The 23,300-nt window shown below is 44.1% G+C and overlaps 1 long non-coding RNA gene across 1 annotated transcript; it reads right to left on the minus strand.

Moving 5' to 3' along the window:
- Positions 1-17,843: 17,843 nt before the first annotated feature.
- On the minus strand, positions 17,844-21,104 carry LOC142804161 (uncharacterized). Its single transcript, XR_012894482.1, has 2 exons — positions 20,786-21,104; positions 17,844-19,808 (listed from the first exon to the last, which is right to left on the minus strand). It is a non-coding gene; the product is annotated as an uncharacterized LOC142804161 (long non-coding RNA).
- Between the last annotated feature and the right edge of the window lie 2,196 nt (positions 21,105-23,300).

Raw genomic sequence — 23,300 nt, forward strand, 5'->3', positions numbered from 1 at the left:
ATAAAAGTGAGCCCCGTAACTGTCTGCATCACAGTGCAACACCTCAACAGTAGCTCACGAGGGATGGGTATAAGGAATTAAAAGGAATAGGGAGGAATAAAAAAGATAGAGATAGAGATAGGAGCAGGGACAGAGAGACTCACGTACGAAAATGAGGAGGAGATACGAAAGATGGACAAGGTCGCTGAATACCGAGGACGGGGCACCACTCAGCGAGAGCTCTTGGCGCCGTTATGAGATGGTGGAGGGCGAGCCAGTAGGCCAGCGCTGCGCTGTCGTCAGAGTTTGCGGGGGCGCAACCGGTCAGCACAAAATCCAGCGAGCGAGTCCCACTATCACATGTTTATTATCCGTACATGTATTTAAATTCTAGTATATACCAGACTCAGAGAAAGTATATTTTGGTGTAAGCAGTGCATGACCTGTCATTTTTTTTTACTCATGCACTCACGTCACGCCATATTGACTTTCGTACGTATCAAGGAGATGGAATCAACGCAAGCACTTGAGGTCTGTTATGTTAATCTTGACATGCATAACATGCATGTGGTCACTCGCATATTAATGCCTGTCGATCGTGTCTGTCATGCAGTGACGTTACGCATTACCGATTTTTGTGTATTGAAGCTAATTATTGATATTTGGCGTTTAAAGAGACAAAAAAGTAACGTACAAAGTTACATCAGAATGAAAGTTCAATGTATGAGAAATTTTAAAGCGACAATATTATCAACAGTGCCCTACTTACCGAGAAATTAAGGTAAATGCACAAGAACAAATGCGCCAGAGTAGAAAATTATCAAAATGATCTTTATGACATTAGATGAGCCGCCTACAATTCATCACTAGTAATCGATCTACCTGCACTAAATAAATAACTTTCCGTGCATCAAGAGACAATAAAACGGCGCTTGATCGTTTCTGTTTGAATAATGAAAAAAAAAAACACCGGACATTATTAACTGGGAATAGCACGAGTGGTTCACATTTAATTTTTGCGTAGTAAAACTGGAGAGGTCGTGCTTTTTAGTGGGGTCCAGTCGAACCAAAACACGTCTGCCATCTCGGAGCCAATGGCAGGAAATTGATTACTGGACGTTGTCGCTGCTGTGGTTTTCGCTGCTTTCAGTCTGCCGCTACAAGCGCAGTAAAGTAGGGCAATGTTGTGCACGGCAACAGTGACGTGAGTCTGTCCGCTTATTGAGACGGGTAATTTGGAGTGTGTTAATCCAATGCGGACCACAAAAATGTGATTTTATTTCAAAACAAGCCCTTCATAGGAACGAAAGTAACACTACGAGGTTTCTGGACTGCTATTTCAACAATCAACATCGACCTAATAGTTGCATATAGTGCCTTTTTAACGGCCCAAAACCGCCATATGATTACGAGAGACGCCTTAGTGGAGGGCTCCAGAAATTACGACCACCTGGGGTTCTTAACGTGTACCCAAATCTGTGGACATGGGCCTACAGAATTATCGCCTCCATCGAAAATGCAGCTGCCGCAGCCGGGATTCTATACCGCGACCAGCGGGTCAGCAGCCGAGTGCCTTAGCCCCTTGACGACCACAGCGGGGGCTGTATTGAAAGCTAGAAAAACGGCCTCAAGCGGACCAGCATTGAGGCATCACCCGGAAACATAACCAAGAAAGCACATATGCGGGAATAAAGTTTTATAAAAGTTGTACCCGACCTGTCCTCTCATTTTGTGATTGTGTCTTTTTTGGGTTCAAAATTCCCGCCAACTATGCACCATCTCGTCGAATTTCAAGTTAGAGCAGAAAGACGTAGTTGGCAGATAGATAGATAGATACTAAGACCACATATTTGGTGTTCTAACCTTAGAGAAAGACACTATATAAACAGCGGCCACTCGAGCCTTTTCACGGCCCAGCAGGAATTGGTATGATCAACCGCTCGATGGCGTACCTATGCTCACTTTTACTTTTTTTCAAGGCATATAAGAGCCACCTCGGAAGGACATTAGGAACTTAATATTGGCAGCAAATTTATTCAAAGGGAAAAATTTATTGATTTGTGCATTTTTGGATATCCGCTCTACATCATGTCCCGCGGAGGACATCTAATGCTTTGCTACAAAAATCTGTAAAATCTGACTGGAAAGTGTTGTCTTTCTGCATTTGTTTTGCGCAAAGGGGGCGAAATAATATAGTTTATATGCACTGCACTTTTATTAACAATGCCGAAGCATGGGCGTGTAGCCTAGTGATAAAGACACTCGCTTTCGGTGCATGAGAGTACTGGATGAAATCCCAGCAACAGAAGAAAACATTTTGTTATTTTACTTATGTTGAATACATTATCGGGTCTGACCAGGCACTCGTAGCGCTAAAAGCAGCGAAGTAGCTCGGCCGCAGGGCTCCTACCGGACTGTTTGCTCTTTACGTAAGTACGTTTCTCTCTGCCTTTAGAACTATACGTAAGTATGAACTTTACGTATGCTTCTCTCTAACCCTTTAGAACTAGCTGCCCTCTTCTTCAAAGGGTGGGAAATAGTGTGACCACTGACTGCAGTGTGTATACTTCATCGTCATCTGTATAACCAGACCATTGAAATAATCATCATCGTCTCTAACGTCTCTAACGCGGGCTGGGCCCCTTTTGCTCTCACGCGTCTGGATATAAAATATAACTTGGGGTGCTATGCAGGATGGCCCGTGCTTCTCGGGCTGACGAGTTCGTTCCGAGCTCGTTCTGCGGCAGCCATGGCATGAAGACAGTGCGGAGCACGTGATAGCAGCGTTGTAAAAAATGGCTACAATAACGCGAGGCGTTGGAAACGCATGCGGGACATTTGCGGCGTTTATTAAAGCAACACCACGTGCGAACGCGTGAGCGCCGCCACTCAGTCAACACTTTAACAGCGCTGCAGGGACGTCAGTGTGATTGCCGCACTATCTTTTCGCCAGCTCAGCACGCGCCTCCCAAAGGCGCGTTCGTGGGCGCAAGTCCTCTTTTGGATGGGTTCTTTTGTTTCAGCTGCAGCATGGCGGCAACGCGGCTGTGATTGGATTCATCGTAAGCACGGTGAAATTGAATGTGACACATCCTAGCGCGTGGTGATATCACTTTTAGTTCTGCGTGCGCGTGTGCTTAGTCTGCGCGATGAGAGATTAGGGAGTTTTAGAATACCGTTTGCAAGCGCTGCGGGCGTTGCAGGCGTAGCGGGCGCGATATGAGTTTTAGAATAGCGTTTGCCCTGCTGCGAACCGGAACACATGATCGAAGCGACACCGTGGCCTCGAAACCAGCGCTTGAGGGCCACATTTCCGCACGCAATTTCGGATTTTTTGCGTGCGGTCTGCGAACGCGAGCGCCGGCTCGCGTTACGAGGCATGCGCGGTGGCAGCGACCGCACCGCAAGGGCTCGCGGTGCGCAATTCTAAAACTGCCTATTAATTGTGCCACCCTACGTGAGTACTGCTCCTCGGCAAAAGCAAACGCTGTGGGCGTACGTGGTCTTTGCCGCGGGCGTTTGTCAAGAAACCGATTGACGCGTGAACTCGAATACAAACTCGTTGAATCTGAGAAGGCCCCATTTCATCTCTTGACTGTGATGGTGCCGGGGTGACTGTTAAGCGTTTGATGATGTGAACGCTACGCGGCAGCTTCTTTCCAGAAAAAAATATTTTGGTGATTTTACACTACCTGGGCAAGGCTGTAGCCATAGAGGAGCTTGTGATAGACTAGCTTCTTGCAGGTTTTTACAGTGATTGATTGATTTATATATGAGGCTTATAGGATTCATTTATATGGGATTGTGAGAGACGCAGTGCAGGGTTCCGGAAATTTCAACCACTTGAGGCTCTTCAACTAGCAACCTCGTTTGAGCACTGGGCCTGTAACATTTTAGCCTCCATCGAAATTGCAGCCGCCGCTGCCACGCTTCAATCCCGCAACCGGCGGTTCAGCAGCCGAGTACCCCAGCGACTTGACCACCGCGGCAGGCCCAGGTTTCCATGTTAGTCGTCTACTCATGTGCGTGGTCGGCTTCGAAGTTAAGATTGCAACCGTTCTGTCCTAATTTTGATTGCACTAATTGACTGAAGCTTAAGGACCATTACACTAAGCTGTCTTCATTGATAAGGCTTCAATTAAAAGGCAATTGTCTCGGGCACATTTAGGAAGGCTATGATCAGTATGGAGCTAATAAACATTCTCCTTATTAGCAGGATACTAATTGTTGAGGTATTAGTAAAAGCTAATTAGCATGGTTTTACTTATTGTAGTCATAACTAACGTCGCGTTAATTTGCATAGTTTAGTTGGCTCATGAACTAATAGTTACCCCGGTTATAGCTTTACATGGCTTCATCAGCACGGTCTTCTTTAAGTGTGGCGTAATCACCTCAGATTAAACATGATTTGGCGTAATTAGCTTGGTCATTGCATGTCGTTGCCTAACTATAGCAAAGTGTACTGTCCAGCCCAATAGCTAATTAGCTGGCCACACCGGCTCGGGGGATAGCGGGCAAGGAAAAGAAAGACGACGCGCCCCGGCTGAGCAGCGCGCTAGAATGTGCAGACTGACAATAATGATTAACACATGGCCTCAGGTTTAGTGGCAGTCAGGATTTTGTAAGACGCTCAAGCGGTACTGAACGCAGAGGCCACCGTGCTTATTATTCTAAAACTTACTTAGTGCAGGCATTAAAAGCTACAAAGTATATTTGAATACCCCGTGCCACTAAAAATATCATCACGAAAAGGTTTTGACAACTTGATTGCATGGGTGCACTTCTGCACTCAGTTGAACGACAAACAAATGAAATAAACATGCCTCTGGTTTTAAAACACCGCCCAACTTAGTCGACCGTCATTGAAGCGATAACTGATTCCATATTAACCAATGAAACCCAGCCTGCAGAAAGGTAGATTTGAATTTGGTATTGTTGGCTCATTCATAAGGGGGTGTCACCAGAGCTCGGGAACATACTGAGTTTAGCGAAACTCGGGTGAAACTCAAGAAATCCTGCATAGCGTGCTGGTTGCGTTAATAGTTGACAAGTTGGCACTGCGCCAACTTGAAACATTTTTCAACTCAATGCATAGCTTGTCAACGAAAAACTAAATGCTTTTGTCAGAAGTAAATGTGGTCGTGTAAGGAGCCTGCAAGATGGAATTAGTGAAGGACAGACACTTAAAAAAATTATTGTTATAGATAAAAAATAGCAGCCTTCCTGAAATAGATCCTTGAAGTTCATTATTATAGTACACACTTTTCTAGAATACGCATTAGAAATCGACGCAAATTGAACGCGGTTATGTAGGTAGCTTTTTAGTAGCGCGAAAACAGGACCACATACACCGATCGCTTCAACTTTAGTGAAAAGAATACTATGATATAAACTGTCGGATGTATTTGTTAGATTGATGAATACTAATCCTGAAAATAAACCTTTGTCACTGACTTTGTTTTTGTTTATCGGTTAGAATAATGAGTGCCGCATCAGTAAAGAAACGACTGTGAAAGTTGTACTGACAAGGGGACAGAATATTAAATTTATTAATGTAATTTGATAGGCGTACTCTATTTAACTTCTCGAGAACTTTACCAAAAAAAGGGCAGGATGTAATTGAGCCGGTAATTATTATTCATTGTGCTATTACGTTTTTTTAACCTCGTTTAAGCTCATTTAGAAACACGCGAGTCTTGATTGTCAAACTCCCAATAAAACACAAAACATCGAGAATGAGGTGCGAAATTAATTTGATATGAGCACGCCGGACTTCATCAAATCCAGCACTGGCGGGTTTGAGGTGTTTTATGACAGAATTGATTTATTCAGGAGTGGTGGAAAAGATAAAAAAAACAGTGAGGGAGACGTCTGAGTGGTGTGATTTGAGTGGGAGAGGGAGCGTCAAAACGTTTGATTGATTGATATGTGGGGTTTAACATCCCAAAACCACTATATGATTATGAGAGACGCCGTAGTGGAAGGCTCCGGAAATTTAGACCACCTGGGGTTCTTTAACGTGCACCCAAATCTGAGCACACGGGCCTACAACATTTCCGCCTCCATCGGAAATGCAGCCGCCGCAGCCGGGATTCGAACCCACGCCCTGCGGGTCAGCAGCCGAGTACCTTAGCCACTAGACCACCGCTGCGGGGCGAGCGTCAAAACATCAAAACTAATAAAGTAAGAACGAAAAACGTCAGCTATGTCGATAGGTGAGTTATATTCTATGTTGTCGATTATAATTCTAGATCTTTGAAGTTGAGAATTCCTGTTTAGAAAGCAGTTTACAATGTCCCATCTTAGTTTAGCATTATTACCGGTTTACAATATTTTGTCACAAAAAAATGAATATCTTGTGGTGTTTATTGTTGGTTTACAGCCTTACGTGTGTTTTTGTAGCGGTTAATTAATTACCTTAGAATGAAGTGGCTAACGTTTGTTTTTTGAAGAGGTTATTGCACTTACGTAGGTGTTAATAGCTTTTGAAGCGTTCATTGAGTATAGAAAAACACTACAATTTTTTAGATTTTTTTGCAAGTGAGTTTTTCAATATGTGATATATAAAAAAATAAAAAAAAACATTTTCTAGGGATTTTTACAAAATTTAACCTTGGTTCAATTTAAGTCAGCTATGGCGGTTGTGAAACTCTCTTTATGCAGTACATATTTAGAGTGAAAAAGAGTACAAGGAGCTTGCCCGTGCGAAACCTGCTGGAGTGTTCTTGGCTGAGGATTGAGTGGTTTTAACTGTCTGTCTTAGAGTCTGATTCTCTAGTTTATCTGTTTCTTAGTCTAACCATATCTCTAGTGCTCATGTCGACTACTTCTCCTGGCCAGGCGCGATCCGCCTGGTCAGCGTCCCTGCCGTCTAATGAATTGCCGCTAGACTCCTTTTTTCGCAGTGGCATAGACAGCATTCCCGTGGCACTAATTTCCATACCATCACAGATTTACGCCCATTTGGGCGAGGAAATATCGTGTTTAGGTCGCCGGATCAGACCTGCGTGCAGGATCTCAAATGCACCTCGTTTGCTGCTACCTCGGTGAGTGCTTTCATTCTGCCTCACCTTGCATGTACCAAAGGCCTTGTACGGGGAGTCGACTCCAAGCTGAGTCCGGCTGAGACCCTTGACAGGCTCTCTGGAGCAGGTGTAATTTCTATTTACCGGTGTAATCGCCTAGTCGACAAAGAGAGGGTAGCAACCGAATCTGTCATCGCGACATTTGTGGGCACAAATGCCCGTCAGAAATAAAATTATGGCCATTGATCTTTCGAGTAGAACCCCTTGCTTCCCGCCCAATTCAGTGCAAAAACTGCTGGAGATTCGGCCACAGTGCATGAGGATGTAAATCTAACGTTCGTTGTAGCACCTGCAGAGAGAGCCATCCTTCAAGAAAGTGTACTGCAACAGCGGAAAAGTGTTGTCTCTTTGGGGAGAGTGACTGCGCCAACAACTCTGACTGTTCCGCTCGTTTCCAGGAGGTGTAAATCCTAGAAGTTATTGACCACCGGTGCTGTTCTCGAAGGGAAGCCATTGTCATAGTTAGATACAGGGCTTTTGGATCCTCTGGCATTACAGTGCACTACACTTTCAGTATGGACTCAAACATGTCGCAGGCTATTGATACTGCTGTGGAAGAGGCAGTGAATAAGGCAATGAATAAACTTATATCTAACCTTTCCGACTGTTTGGTGCAAACTCTTTCAAGTCATATTAGGCAAGCAGTACAGGCTGGTACAGAACCTGCAGTATCGGACATTACCAGCGATGCCACTCAGCTATGCAGTGTAGTGTTGGACGAACTTTCTGCATCTGCAGGCAAGGCTAAGCAGTCAGGAACACAGGTGCACTTGGACCGACATACGCCTCAGCCGAGCACATGTGTTGCTACAGATATAGACCTCGATATACGAACTAATAAACATACCAGATCCACTATCTTCACCGATATCAAGTCCAAATCTAAACGGAATGAATCAGCTATTTCGCGCGAAGATGCTAACAAGGGTGCGACATGCGCCTGTGCGGTGCGCCCAACACCATATGTCAGTTGAGGGTACTACAGTGGAACTGCTGTTCTATAGTCTCAGCCTCAACCGACTTCCATTACTTTTGCAATAATTTTAATCTTGATATTATGATTCTCCAAGAAACTTGGCTCACACCAGATAAAAATTTCCATCTTGCAGATTTTCGTTCTTTTCGATTAGATCTCCCATCACGTGGTGGTGGTTTAATGATCCTTGTATGAAGTAAATTATGCCTTAGGGCGAAAATTTCTTTCAGAATGTTAGACTCGGATTGTGAAATAGTAGCGTTAGACTTGTGTTTTCCCGGATACCACCCTTTTTCAACTATAAATAGTTACCCCCCTCTGGTGAGCAAAGTACGCGTTATCTTGACAGTGTTTTGGTAGCATGTAGAAAGAGAATTGTACTTACAGGAAAATTTAGTTCACATCGTTTGTCTTGGGGTATAAGGACAGATTCTTGTGGTAGGCGACTGTGGGAAAGGACTATTGATCAGAATCTCTTGTGTCTGAATAAATGTCATGTATCATTTGTCCGAGGTCAGACGTGCTCAGTATTGGATTTAACGTTTTGCTCCAATGAAATCAAGGTTTTGTCATAAGCTGTTCTGGATTCGGCAACTAACAGCGACCATCTTCCTGTAGTTTTTGACATTACTTGTCCAACAATAACTTTAAATCAGCCAAAACCCACGTACATCAACCGTAGCAAAGTTCAAGTCGGCCTCCGTTCTGCCATTTCCAAGCTTGGAAATGCCAGTACTAAGGAGATTGCATCTACGATTGGTTCAATGCTGGAGGGATTTAGAAAAAATTCCGAATTTTCTATTGCATCTAATAAACGATCTTCCTCTCATTGGTGGATCGATGAGTGTACCCGCGATTATAGAAGACGAAAAGCCGCTTGGAAAAAACTTCTTCATAATCAGAGCCCAAGAAACTTGAAGGACTATCAATTCCTTGCTGGCGTATTTAAGCGTACAGTGAACCGCACGAAAGAAGAATACCATAGTAGACATTTTGATTATATTTCTAAATAAAAAAATAAGCGTGCTTAGTTCGCTTATCTTCGGACAAAAAAGTACTGCCAGCCCCTTTAACGTTGCAGTCATGTGTCTTGACGCCGCAAGAAATGAACCCCTCTCTAGAAGACATAGCGAAAGGTCCAGAACGCCGCTTCACTGCTAATCTTTCGGCTATTCGGTCCATCATGGTAAACTCGCATGAATTTCCAGAAGTTTCTTTAGCTGAATGGATTCAGACAGTATTATGCTTACCGAGGACAGCTCCCGGACAAGATGGAATTACGAACTCTATGTTATAATGTTTACTCCAGGAATCACCTAATCTTTTGCTAGGACTAGTGAATTATTCGTTAGGGAACGCATGGGTACCTCCAGAATGGAAACTTGCCAAAATTGTGTTGTTGCTAAAGAATGAAAATGAAGCATACATGTTGGATAACATGTTGGATAACACTGACATCAAAATTTGTGAAATTGGTTGAGAGAATTATCAATATACGAATTAATGAACTTATTATCATGAGGTCAATTCTAAGCCCCTGTCAAATTGGGTTCAGGGCTAGTTGTTCAATTTGGGATGCCCATGTTGATTTAGAAAGTCGGCTTCAATTAGCTCGGCTACATAAAAAAATATGCAGTTTTAGTTACCTTATACATCGCTAAAGCATATGATACCGTGGAGCACTGTATCTTGATAGATCGATTAGAATACCTTGGTTTTCCATCATATATAGTAGCGTGGGTTCACAATTTGTTTGCAGACAGGAAATTTTATTGTTTTAAAGATGGGCTCTCATCATCTACTCATACCCAAACGAGGGGAGTACGGCAAGGCTCAGTGCTTTCCCTGGTGCTATTTAATTTACTAATGAGCACGATTCCACGTAAACAGGATATAACAACTTATGTTTATGCAGACGATATCGCATTTTTTGCTTGGCAGATAGCATTCATACCCTATGTGAACGGCTGCAGACTTACCCTAATTGATTGGAGAGCTGGCTCGATGGCAACTGCTTTCTACTTAATCCGAGTAAATGTGCCCTCCTTGTTTTCCCGCTGCAACATCATGTGAACATCTCTCTGTCTTACCATTATGAGTATATACCACAGGTGGAATCTGTTGAATACCTTGGAGTAATTTATCACACATCGCTTAACTGGCGACCTCATATCGAATATATCGCCGGGAAAGGTGTGCGGGCCATTGGCATATTACGTGGGCTAAGCAACTACCGCATAGGTATGAGAAAAGACACATTATTATTGATATATCGCATGTATGTTCGTCCCATTTCGGAATTCAGTTTTGTACTTTTCTCTGGAGTTCCAACCTACAAGTTGCCGCCTCTAATTTTTCTTGAAAGAGAAGCTTTGCGCTTATGCCTTGGCTTTCCCAAAACTGTTGCTAACAAAGTGTTGTATCTCGAATCGAGGGTCCCTGCAATTTTCAGTAGAATTCGCCTCCTGACTGTTCAGACATTCTTAAGAATTTATGAGTCCCCATTACGACAGACAGAAACAGCCTTTATTTCCACCACGGAATAATTTTTTGGTGCTAGATGGCCGCGATTTTGCACCCCAAAAGTTATATTTGTTCAAAATTTACTGGAGCCTCTAAACGTATATGCGACATCATGCCGAATCGTGATGATTCAGCCTCTGGTGAAAATTCAATTTGACATTTTTTTCTAATAATGCGAAATGACTTCCCCATAATATTTTGGATGGTTTACTACAAGATCACCTGCGCAGTATTAAAACGAACGTTATTATTGCTACATACGCATCGCAATATAATGAAAAGTCAGGAGTTGGTATTTTCAGCCCGATTTTAGATCGGATTTTTTTCCATTCGACTACCCGATTTCATACCCGTTTTTGTGGTTGAATTTCTGGCACTAGTGCTCACCTTACGCAAGTTAGATACAGCAATTACATCAGCTGTCAAGATAACGGATTCCTTATCTCTCTGTGCGGCACTTTCTGTTGGTGCTGATAATCGCGTAACAAAGGCGTTCCATGCACTAGTACCTGCGCTTTTGAGAAAAGTACGATTAGTTTGGGTCCCTGGACCTAAAGGTTTATTTCTAAATGAAATAGCCGATTCCCTAGCTAAGCCGTCAATCAGCGAACCGATTTTGCCGCCCTGTCCATCATCCGCTTATGTCACTGCTGCTCGATTCCGCAGACGTACGCTTATGGAAGTCTTTACCGGTTCAGCAGTAACAAACTCTACGGAATATCGCCATTTATTATGTCCCTGGCGAAGAGACTTTTGCCGCACTCGTAAACAAGAAGTAGCCGTCACAAAGAAGGCTCCGTTGCCGGGTACCAAATCTAAATTTCTATAAACACAAGTCTGCTCAGACGCCTTCGCCACTGTGCGCGTTCTGTGATGAACTGGAAACAATAGATCATTTCTTTTTGACCTGCAGGCGGTTTAACACATAACGAAAAACCCGTTTAGAAATTCCTTTACTTGGTATTGGTATGGACTGATCTGTGCCTGTCATTTTGTATTTTGGAGCTTCGATTTCTGGTTTCTCTAATGCGACAGTATGCGCGGCCGTCCGGTACTATATTGATGAAACTAATAGGTTGACTAATTAACTAGTTTCACTATCCCAACATGTTCACTTAATTATATGCGTATAAAATCAGATTATTGCTCTGTTTTAAGGATAAATTCGTTTATGTAAATATTTTTATGCATTACATTAAGCACCGCACTTTCCTAGGCTATCAGTAATCTTTTTGTTATACCTCCATTATTCCAAATCTGAACAGTAAGTTTTAAAACCACGCGATTCTTGGCCAATCCCTCATAGGGGGCATGCGCCACTATCAATAGGTGAACAACAACAACAACAACAACAACAACAACAACAACAACAACAACAACAACAACAACAACAACAACAACAACAACGACGACGACGACGACGACGACGACGACGACGACGACGACGACGATGACGACAACAACAACAGCAACAACAACGACGACGACGTGACTGTCGATTGAAGCGTTTCAGCAATGTATAATAATCAGTAATTTCAATGTGCAAAACATTCACCTGCAAAGATGTTAGCGAGTTGGAGAAAACATGAACTATGAGCGTCCCAGCACCACTGGACACTTGCCGTAATGAGATATCAATTAAGGATTCAAATCGATAGCTTTGCAGTAGACTGGTGTAGTTAACAACAACAGGTGAAGTGTAATTAGGTTGGTATGGATATTACCCAGGAATAAGGCAGTTTTATTCTCAAGAGGAACGGTATGCAAGACAATTTCAAGATTAAAAAAAACCTTCGACTGAAGGGTAGGAAGATGGATAAATGCAGCCGAATATAAAATCTTTCTGACCGCAAAATGGAGAGCAATTACGAATTGAGTCTAAAATGATTTGCAATTAGTTACAGGAAAGTGCAAAGCATGCCTTCTCCTATAAGAAATACCAAGAGATATATATATGGTCTCACCATCGTGGCTGCTAGTTCGTTTATCACAGTATTTCGAGTTGTAACTTGGAAAGCACTAGATATTTCTGTTATAAACCTATAATTATGTTTCCGTTATGAATAATTGAAAAAGAGTTGCTATAAAAAGAAAGGAGATTATCGATTTCAGTGAAGTGTTAAAGCAGGCTACTAGCATAAATTGAATGATGAAAATATATTCACTTATGAACGAGCTAACATAGTCTGGTTCTAGAAGAGCATCCCTGTTGATGCAATAAATATGATGCTATGAAAACATTGTGCTAGATTTAGTCTGGTCAAATTAGAGTCTTCGCGAATGCGCAGATCTCGGCTATTCGTTGTCTTTCTAGCTTTACTTTGACAGTTGTCCGTCCAGGGAAACATTCGGTTCTTTTTGTTTTTTAGTGTTAAAGTCTTGGGAAAGAAGGCCTTGTTGCTTGGGGTGAAATGATCATTGATAACGACAGGGGCGTTATAAACGCTAGTGATAACAAGGTCGCTAACACAGAGCTTCACCTTACGTGCTTTATTGATGAAGTCAAAGTTCGTAGTCAGAGTGGAGGAGCAGGCAATAATGATTTTTTCGTATCATTAGAACGTGTGGACATGCAATCCCCAATTTCGAGATCACCAGGCGATATAGAACAGCCAGATTTCTCCTTTACCAATTGCACGATTACACTGCAGTCTTCACCCAGATTTGATTGATTGATATGTGGAGTTTAACGTCCCAAAACCACCATATGATTATGAGAGCCGCCGTAGTGAAGTGCTCCGGAAATTTCGACCACCTGGGGTTCTTTAACGTGCGCCCAAATCTGAGCACACGAGCCTACAACATTTCCGCCTCCATCGGAAATGCAGCCGCTGCAGCTAGGATACGAACCCGCGACCTTCAGTCTTGACCCAGGGAGCAGGGAATGCTCTCGATCTTCACAATGTTCATGCGTGAGTATTGTTCGAGTTCCTCAACTTCGTGGCTGAGAGAGTCATTCTCAGTGTTTAGTTGCTTATTCTCATTTATCAAAGCTACAGTTTTGTTACGCACCTTCTACATTCGAAGAGAATGTTCACCGTGGGTCTTCATTATCATTCATAATTGGTTTACTGAAGACATGTGCTGCAGGCTTACCAGCCGTGTGTTACGAGTTGCTGCTTACGTGACTCCTGTGAGGTCAGGGCACCAAAGAGGCACTCATTCGGCCTTTACTTGAAATTGTTCGTGTAGTGGCAGGCAATCATGAGGAATTATGCCTGAAGTGGATATCAAGAACAAGCTTTTGTAATGGTTTGTAATGGACAACCCACTGGTTACGCTATTTGCACTGTGTGATGACCGGTAGTTTTCTTGATGTTTTAAAACGCTTTATTACTCATGTCAACACGATTCGTTTCCCGACATCTAGCCTGCCTAAGGCAAGTTTGCAAAGAAGTCCCAGGAACTGGCGTGGCTCAGTGGTAGAATACTGGGCTGGCAAGCAGCGGACCCGTGTTCACCGGGTTCGAGCCCCACTGTGTCCTTAGTACAAGTTTTTTTCTTATTTCGTGTATTAATTATCACGGACACCGGCATTGGCAGCGGAAAGACTACGTTGATGAGCGTGATCTGAATTGTGATCTCAAAACAACCTTTTTTGTAAAAAAATGCATGCCTATAGGGTGATGAAAAACCAAGGCTTAATTAACCCTTCATCACACAATGCCAATGGTTTCTTCATTACACAATGGCAGATTGAACTACATTCAGAAAACGCATCTTCAAATACAAAGTTGAAGACGCGCAGGGCGTGGAATATCTAACTTGCCCTGGTATAAGTGAAGTAGGTATCCAAAAGAACTTGTGACCAACAAAACGCGGAAGAGCACGTGGGCATTAAACAAGTGCAAGTAATATCCTAGAAAACTCAGATTGATGCCAATTAGTGAAACCATCAGCGTTCTCGTGCTCTTAGCAAAAACCGCGCTATACTAAACCAACAGCGAAGTAAAGAACAAAACAAAAATAACTAAAAATGCATAATACAAAATTTTCAATAACCTAGCGCCAGAGTGACAATCACGAACTGCGAAAAACTAACTACTTACCTGATTTGTGGGATTGAAAACAAGCTTCGAGGTGAACAAATCACCAAAAACAACAGAAAAAAGCAGGTAAGAGTGAAGACAACAATGCTGGGCAAAAGGGTGTAAAAGGGTGTGTGGTCATCCTTATGGGGAATAAAGGGGCTGCCACAACCATTGATTTCTTAGGAAAATACAGCACCAGGTCCAACAGTTAGTCCCGACAGACCAGCTCAAAGGACTAACATTCAGTCATCACATTTACATCTTAGCGGGTAACCATTTGGTCCACAACTCACCTCAAAGGACTAATATTTAGTCCTCACATTTACACTTTATCAGGCAACCGTGTAAATGTGGCAACCGTAAGCTCCCACATTCACACCTTACCGGGAAACCGTCAGTCCTCACAGTTGCACCTCGCCGGATGAACGGTTGTTCCCCTCAAATACTTATCGAATGAACTTTTTTATATCTAGTTCACATATTGTTTTTATATTTACTCTCCGCCAGGCCTAATACTTTTTTCGCCAATTTATTTGTGCAGTGAGAAACAAATGGTGCGGAAAACAACACGCGAAACGTTATTTACCCATCTGTGTGGCAATGCTTTCGCAGTCACTGCAACATCTAAAAACAAAAGTGAAACATTCAAATCTTTTTTTTTACTCTATACACATGAAGTTTCTTCATTCTCTAAGAGAATCCGTGGTGAAACGTACAAGTCCTGCCTTGTTGTCACATCTTCTCAAGTCCTTGTGAAGCTCCACTGATGGAAGCGATAAATGAAAGGCATTGCAGATGCCAGCGCACAAAGTCTTTTGCATGCTGTGTGCCCACGGCTGTACAATAAGAAAGTAAAAATAGTTGGTCACACGTGACAGAAGATGAGGATGCACGCACAAAACAAGTACGGGCAAGTTGATACAAAAACATACATGTAAAATATGACACGCAAATAAGTTTACCATCACATCTCTTACAGTTTTTTGAAGCTGCTCCGACGAAAGCGATAGATGACAGGCATCGCAGATGCCAGCGCACAGAGCCACAGCCTTCTGCACAGTGTGTCCCCACGGCTGCGCAATAAGATTGTAAAAATAGTTATTCACACGTAACAGAGAATGAATACGCATGGATATGACAAATTCGTGCAAGGTGAGATACAAACAAACGTGTAAAATAGGACATGCAAATAATTTTATCATGATGTCACACATCGTCAAAGACACATTGCGATCCCCGTAGCGCAAGAGCTTAACTGCGGTAACCGCAGTCATAACTCCGAGGCGCCGTGAACCACTGTGCCGCCAGCGAGGTGGTGAGTTCTAAGTGAGCGCCACCGTTCAGCTCGAGCAAGTGAACGCGAGACCAAACACGTCGTTGTACGCGGAGCATGTGCCGTTACCAAACCTCGAACAGGAGAGCTACAGCACGCTGGGCCACCGCCACGAACAGCGCCGAGTTGGTTTAGAGCGAGCGCCTATAGAAAGCCGACGTTATTGCGGCCCCTTTCAATAAAACCGAGCGAGTGCAGGGAGCAAATGCGAGTGCGCCACCGTGGCAGCTACCGACGGCCAGCGCCGAGCTGCTTGCGACCAATTGACGGGGAAGCCAACTTCAATAGCGACTGATTTTCACAAAATCGGTTCCGACGCTGGCGAAAGACTCGCCAGCCAGTGCACTTACAGCGCGCGACATACTACAACCAAGCTCGTTACATGTAACCGCACGTGTTTTGCACGGCTCGCAAAACAGCGACAAGGTCTCCGCCCAATATCGTCTGCCTAGAGCTCATCATGACGGCAAAGACAGGCGAGCACTCTATGAGCGAGCGTCCGGGCGGCCGAGGGCAATGGCGGCCAGTTCCCGGGTGGTCGAAAAGCACAGGCGAACTACAGACACCGAAACCGACATTCGCGGAGCGTTTCGTGCGTGCGATGTACAAAACGACCAAACTCGTTGCCGGCAAGCACAATTTGTATCGCGCACTTGACAAGTACGGCAGAGTAGAGGATGATCATCTGCTTGTGAAATATTCCAGCACTGATTTCTGCCCTGAGTCAGAGTGAAATAATGTATCCGATAGGCTTGCCGTCCGCTCGGCCGCCATGTTGGCCTTTATTCCTAACTGGTGGTGTCGTGAGTTGGTCGTGACCACCTTGAGACAGAGATATACAGCTCGGCGTGGCGACGTGACGAGTCCTTCTCCGGACTTCATGGGTGCGGCGAAACGTAAAAGCAGCAGCGCACGCTCGTCCAAACGTACACACAAAGCACCACGGCGCAATCGCTAGATCGTCAAGCTCTCCGAGCCTGACAGAACGGCAACCGTCTCCAGCAAAATAAGGGGGAAGCAGGGAGGAAGGAAAAAAAACTGAGGAGAGGCCGTGACGTCACATTTTGTGGAGAAGAGTAGGGAAGAGTAGAGAAGAGTAGGAGTGCGCCGCCTTGCACTTGTGGGCATGCTCATCTGGTTGCTCGGAGACGATATCACGTCGCGCTGAAGAGAGCGCAGAGACATCGCCAGCTGACCAAGCCGGAAAGCGATACATCTGGTCACATCGGCTAAGGAACTGAGACGCCCTCGATAAAACGGGAACCAGGTGTAAACTTCCACTGGTAAGAGGACTGAATTTTCTTTATGTTCGACGTACGGTATGATCTAGAGTACACTAGCAGAACATAATGCACGATACTGCATGCGTCACCGTAGTGTTCCTGGGGTTTATTTATGGCCCTTGATGACAGTTCTTGAACGCAATAAAACGGAGCGCAACTAACCACGACGCTGACGACACGGCGCAGTTAGCACCGCACTCTAAGCCAAAACGGAGCAACAGGGGTATAGGGGTTGCTCCTTTCAGGGAGCAATTGCATTGCCACTCCCATTACTCTCCTAAAAGGAGTAACTGCAGAGGGAGGAACCGTTGCTCTCCTTTCAGTTCCTCCTTCGGGGGATGAACAGTTACTCCCTCCAGTTCCTCCCTGCAGACCAACAGTTACTCCCACCAGTTGCTCCCTGCCGACCAACCAGTTACTCCCACCAGTTGCTCTTCTAAGAGCAACAGTTACTCTTTACCGTTCCTCCCACGTGTTCGCAGTTACTCTCTGAAAACCAACTGCACATGCTTCCAGTTACTTCTTGGGGAAATGAGTATTTATCTCGAGTATGCTTGTCACACGCTTAACACATGGCGAGAGCTCCTTGGAAGAGCACTGCTTGGGTGCTTCTAACACAAAAAGTGGACAATATTGAAAGGAAAATAAATGCTTTATTGTTCTTTTTATGAGGCAACGTGTGACCACACGTAAAAGTAGACTTCGCCACACCACAGCCAGCACTAAACAAACACCATAATACATCAAAGATTTTCTGCGTCATCCGTGGAAAAACAATCTTGAATTTCTAGCATAGGGCAGTCTGTGTCATCATTGGTGAGAGAAGGGCAACTTCTCCAATTCTGAAGAACTCAAGTTTCGCAGCTGGTGTTTCCATCAGGCTAGGGCAGCAGAACGTCACCGCAGGCATATGTGAAGCATCTCATTGCTGCAAGAAAAAAAATAGAAGTGTGAGGTTAAACATGCCAGAATCAATTCATAACAATGAGTCACACACACTGCAGCAGCGCTTACATTCTAGGATGTATACTGCAAAACGAAATGTGAAAAAAAGAAAGGTTCGGCCAAACGTTACTTGGCAAGCCATATAAATGCTGATGTGGTAGACGCTCTTCACATGATGTCTCAGACAGCAATATTCTGGAAGAAAATGTGCAGCACCTCAACAAGGCATATTTGTAGCAGTTAAAGATACCCTTAGGTTCAGTTAACTTGTTTCCTATACACAGCTGAGTGACATTTCTATGAGCCCATTCACCAATGGGCATTCTAAATGAGGCCATGTGTGTGGCAAATAACACGTACTGTCCGCTCATGTTAAAATACTTATTTAGCTCGTGCACATAGTTGCTCTCGATTCTACTGTTCTATCATACGCTGCTGCGTCTTGAATTGTGCAATACCTGTAGGCACAAGCCAAGCATGCAAAGCCTGCTTGAAAGCAACCATTTGCAGAGGCTACATGATAATCTTCAGTATATTTCTTTGTACCTGACGCAAACGGCTGGACAAAACTATAGACAAATAAATGTAGACCGTGCTACCTTCAAAAAATGCTTTAAATTTAGAAAACTAGGGTGCATTTGTTCACTTGGTTGACGAGTCACAGCCACGAGATATGTAAACGAAGCAATATATCTTGAGGCATGCACAGATATTCTGATTCTTTGTTTGACAGTGTCACAGATAGCTTGCCAATACATATATATTTGAGAGCAACAAGATGTGAAGCTTTTATTAGTTCAACGTCTTGTTGGTTCACAGCCAAACAGGTTACTGCTTGTTAGACAAATTGGAATAAGCACACCATTGTTTCCAAAAAAAAACCATTTTTAGAAGTTAGCTCCCGGTGTGAATGTCTGCCTATTTATTTTGTACTGCCTTCTACATGTGCCACAAAGACATTTGTTGAGGATGTGCTACCAGTCAAGCCAAGATCGCATACTTGGTCAATGTGATGGAAATACAAACATTAGAAACACTGCCACCTCTAGTAAGAGCATAACACTTCAGTATCTTGGACTAGCAAAGAGGTGCACAAGAAAGTTAAGCCCACTCTTGCGGAACTTTGAACGCGAATATTTCAGAGTGGGGGAGGTCAACATGCTGTGGCACTTTTAAACCCACGAAACATCTGCAGAAAACAGGGTAAAGGCAAGTCAAGAAACGCTGTTATGAAGGCCTGCGCATGGACAGCTTTGTGAATCTAGGCCCAAGTGTTATGCTTTGTGCAAGCCAAAATCCATGTAAATAGGGAAAGCATACTTTTAGGAGTACCAGCGTAAACAAATCTTGGCAGTTGGCTTTTTAGTACAAACAGCAATCCCTGCAATGAAAACATAAACATTTTATCTTAACGGTAACAGTGTTAGCACACACACGGGCCAGCGGAGCCATGTCGAATTGTCAGTGCCAGTGTAACCATGTGGCATAATGAACTATTCTCTGGCCAACACATGCACAGTTTGCCCCTAAAAAGCGATGCTTTCATATACGTAGTACAAAAAGTCTGCACTTACCAAAATTCACTTGCTTTCTGTACTTTAGCATCGTTGGGAGCATCTTTATCTGCAGTATAACCAAATTTGTGTCATATCCCTGAAAAAAAAGTAAAAGACATGCATCAAATATTGTTTCATTTGGTAGCAGTGAAGACAGGCTAAGAACAGCCAAGTGGGAATCAGCCTAATTATGTGCATGCGGCAAATCCCAAACGGCGTTATTGAGGTTGTCGAAATTTTCGTCGATTGGTATTAACGTCGATATGTGACTTCAACGACATGCCAAGTTTTCACAGCGCATAAAGATTTCATGATGCAGAATAATGACAGCGCTAACGAGAACATACAGCATTTATGATTGTCTTTTACATTATTCAGTTTCGCTAAGGTTTTGCATCACTAAAGAAATCTGAAAGATTTGGGTCATTCCTCCTCCAATTGTTCTGTCAATATGTAAACTGCTCGCTTGATGGTGCGCTTATAAAATAGTACGTTCAGCGCAGAGGTGAAGCAAGTGACGCAGTGATGTGGGCAGATTTTTTTTTTTTTTTTTTGGGCGTGCGGGGAGGGGGGGGGGGGGGGTCCGCTTATCTGAATAGGCCGGGCAAGCGAATATGGTCGTCAATTTGGGCTCCCTACGCCCGGCCTCAAAAAATTCTGTGCGCAACCGCCTGGCTATGCCAGTGAAGTGATGCGACAATGATTTGTTCACTTACTGATTTACATACACTTTACATCTCTAAAAAATGCGGCCCAAGGCCCCAACACTCAGCCGTTAACATTACATAAAGCCAATGGTAGAAAAGTGCCAGTATGAATGCAGCTACAACCCCGCCCCAATGTTTTTTCAAGCGAGGTAGTGTTGCGGAAATGAACTTTTAACTGCAAAAGTACACTGGCACTGCAGTGGTGACAGGAGAAGCAAGAGGGTATGCAGGCGGTAATAGAGGTAATTTAGTCCGATACGGCTAGCAATGGATACGGTGAATAAGAGCAAATCATTTCTCTTTCAATAGCGCAACCACTCAACAATGTATTGTAAGAGCATTAAATGTTGCTGGAAATGCCACTCACCTGCACGCTGATGAATGCACAGTCCTTTGTCCGACGAGCGAACAGGCTTGCAGATAGCTGAAGACGTGTTTACGATGCGTTTGTTCCACCCAGCAGCAAAATCCACAACAACTTCGCGCTCCATAAAGATAAATATACACTAACCTTCATCACGAATAAGTAGAAACGCAAATCTGCGTCACACACACACAATCAAAACATAGCTCGCAAGCGCGCACGTCCATGTGCTCGCCAACCACAGACCATATGAAAATGAGTTAGTAGTGCGAACGCGAACCTAGTTGCGCCGAAAAAAAAAACGTCGAGCAGTGGCAGCACAGGCGTCTGCGCAATAATTTCAGTGTTCTCCTAATACATTTATATAAAAAAACTGAGGTACACTAAAACTCATAAATAAATATAAAAAGTTGAGTGTAATTTTTATTTAGTGCTAGTCAACATAAACACTGAATAAAAATTACTTTGTAATTTACATCGTTTGCTACACTAGCGCCACACTTGTCGTGCGGGCGCAGATGGCGCAGATTTGTCATTCTGCCCTCAAACTACACGGTGAAGCGTGCTACTAAGTGTATGGCTGATGAGAAGCGCGTCTGGGTCCGCTTTTTTTTTCCTTCTCCGATATATCTGGGCGGGGGGGGGGGGGGGCTTTTTATGCACGTGTTTTGGTGCTTGATCGACTTTGACGCCCTTACTTCGCGGACGAACGGCGTGTCTAGGCTTTTTTTTATCGTTGTTTTGCACGTGTTTCGGCGTTCGGTCCGCTTTGACGTGCCAACTCTCCATTCTGCTGCTGCGTGTGTTAGGTATTTGCCGTACTGTATTCTCAGGCCTTCTGTGTTCAGCCAGCGCTGCTATCTTATTATCTACGGATGCTAAAATAAATCACTGTTTTGATTTGGTGAAGTTTGGCACACAGAACAAACAACAATCTGGCCCATGAATATCAATGTGGGCGGCATGCATATTTGTGTGCGGTGTCCTGCCGGGGAGTAACCGTTGCGTGACGAGAGCATTTACAGCGGTTCCTCCTTCCGTTGCTCCCTTACAAACTTAAGATGAATACAGTTGCTCCCCCATTCTCGAACAGGTCGGCCATCTTGTTCCGCTTGGTCTTTTCGGAGAGTAACAGTCGGTCTGAAGGAGTAAAAACAGCCGTTGCTCCCATTTTGGCCATTTTTGGCTTAGAGTGCGGATTTTCTTCTTTCGTTCGCTTTGTCCGTGTCGTGATACTGTGTTTCAATTTATTCATGACTATTTGTCCATGTGTCAATAATGTCAGTAAATTCGCGTGAACTTAAAATTGCTTTCGTGCAGGTTTTCCAAAGATCAGCGTCGAAGGAGGCCTTGAATCGGGGTCATTAAACCCAGCCAACGTGACTGGGAACCAACGAAATTGTCTTTTGTGGGCTCAAAACACTTCTCACCTGAAAATTTTATTCAGGCAGTGCCTGTGGCAGTTCGCCTTCGCGAGGATGCCGTTCTTTCTGCCATGAGAAACCGCTTAGGCGCGCGCGCTGCAGATTTAAATGCCCAACCTTTATCGCAGACATGTAAATTGACTCCATGCTTATACGTCGGTATATTGCCCAGGCGAGGGTACAGAAAATGGAACGACGTTTTATTGAGTGCAAGCGTTGCTATCCGGTTTTTCAAATAAACTTCCAGGTACGTGCTTCAAGCTCATTGAGCTGAATGCAAGAAAGAAACTGTGCAACTCGGCAGGGTAATCGCCGTGGACTTCCTTTTTTTCAGGTGAGCCGGTATGATGAGGGTAGGCGAAATAATTTAACAAGGCCATCTGTATTGGCCTTCCACCATAGAACTATGTTGCACCTTCAGATTATCCCTTGCATCTGTGCGTCATACATTCACACCATAGAGTTTCATACAATCACACCAACGTGGCGGCACTTCAGTCCAGCTATAGAGGGGCAGGGTGGTCGTTCGGGTACGGCCACTTCCAAGATAACTTCGGCCCATATAAAACTACCGCGCACAAAACGCAATGGAATCTGAACACGTCAAGCAGCTTCGCAAATCGCCCTCTTGTGTCAAACACAACTGGGTTATACACGTCTTTTCTACTCTTGACAATGCAGCCTTCAGTGAGAGCACCGGGCCAATGCTTTGCAATCGTCACTGTCACGCACGGAAACGGGTCACCACTGTGTTCAACATTAAGAGTCGCAGGGGGTGTCGTTCTGTTATCGAAAATTTATCGTTTCATCGCAGAGGAGTGCAACAGCACGGTGTAGAAGGAAAACGGCGAACTTGCGGTGCGAAGCCTTCTCGGAGAAGCTGCCGCGGACTTGAAATAACCCCTCGCGATTGCACGCTGAATACTCCGCACCCAATCGCGACGACATGCACTAAATGTAGGATTAGCTTTAAGCACCTTACGTCATCCGCGAACAGAACGATCTCATAAAAATGCAGATTCACAAACAAGCCGATCAAAGGTGTGATTTGCCGACGACGCGAGACGACGGGGCCATGACGGGGCATCGATGGC

This window comes from Rhipicephalus microplus, chromosome 3 (genome assembly GCF_043290135.1).
Source record: "Rhipicephalus microplus isolate Deutch F79 chromosome 3, USDA_Rmic, whole genome shotgun sequence".
Lineage (NCBI taxonomy): Eukaryota > Metazoa > Arthropoda > Arachnida > Ixodida > Ixodidae > Rhipicephalus > Rhipicephalus microplus.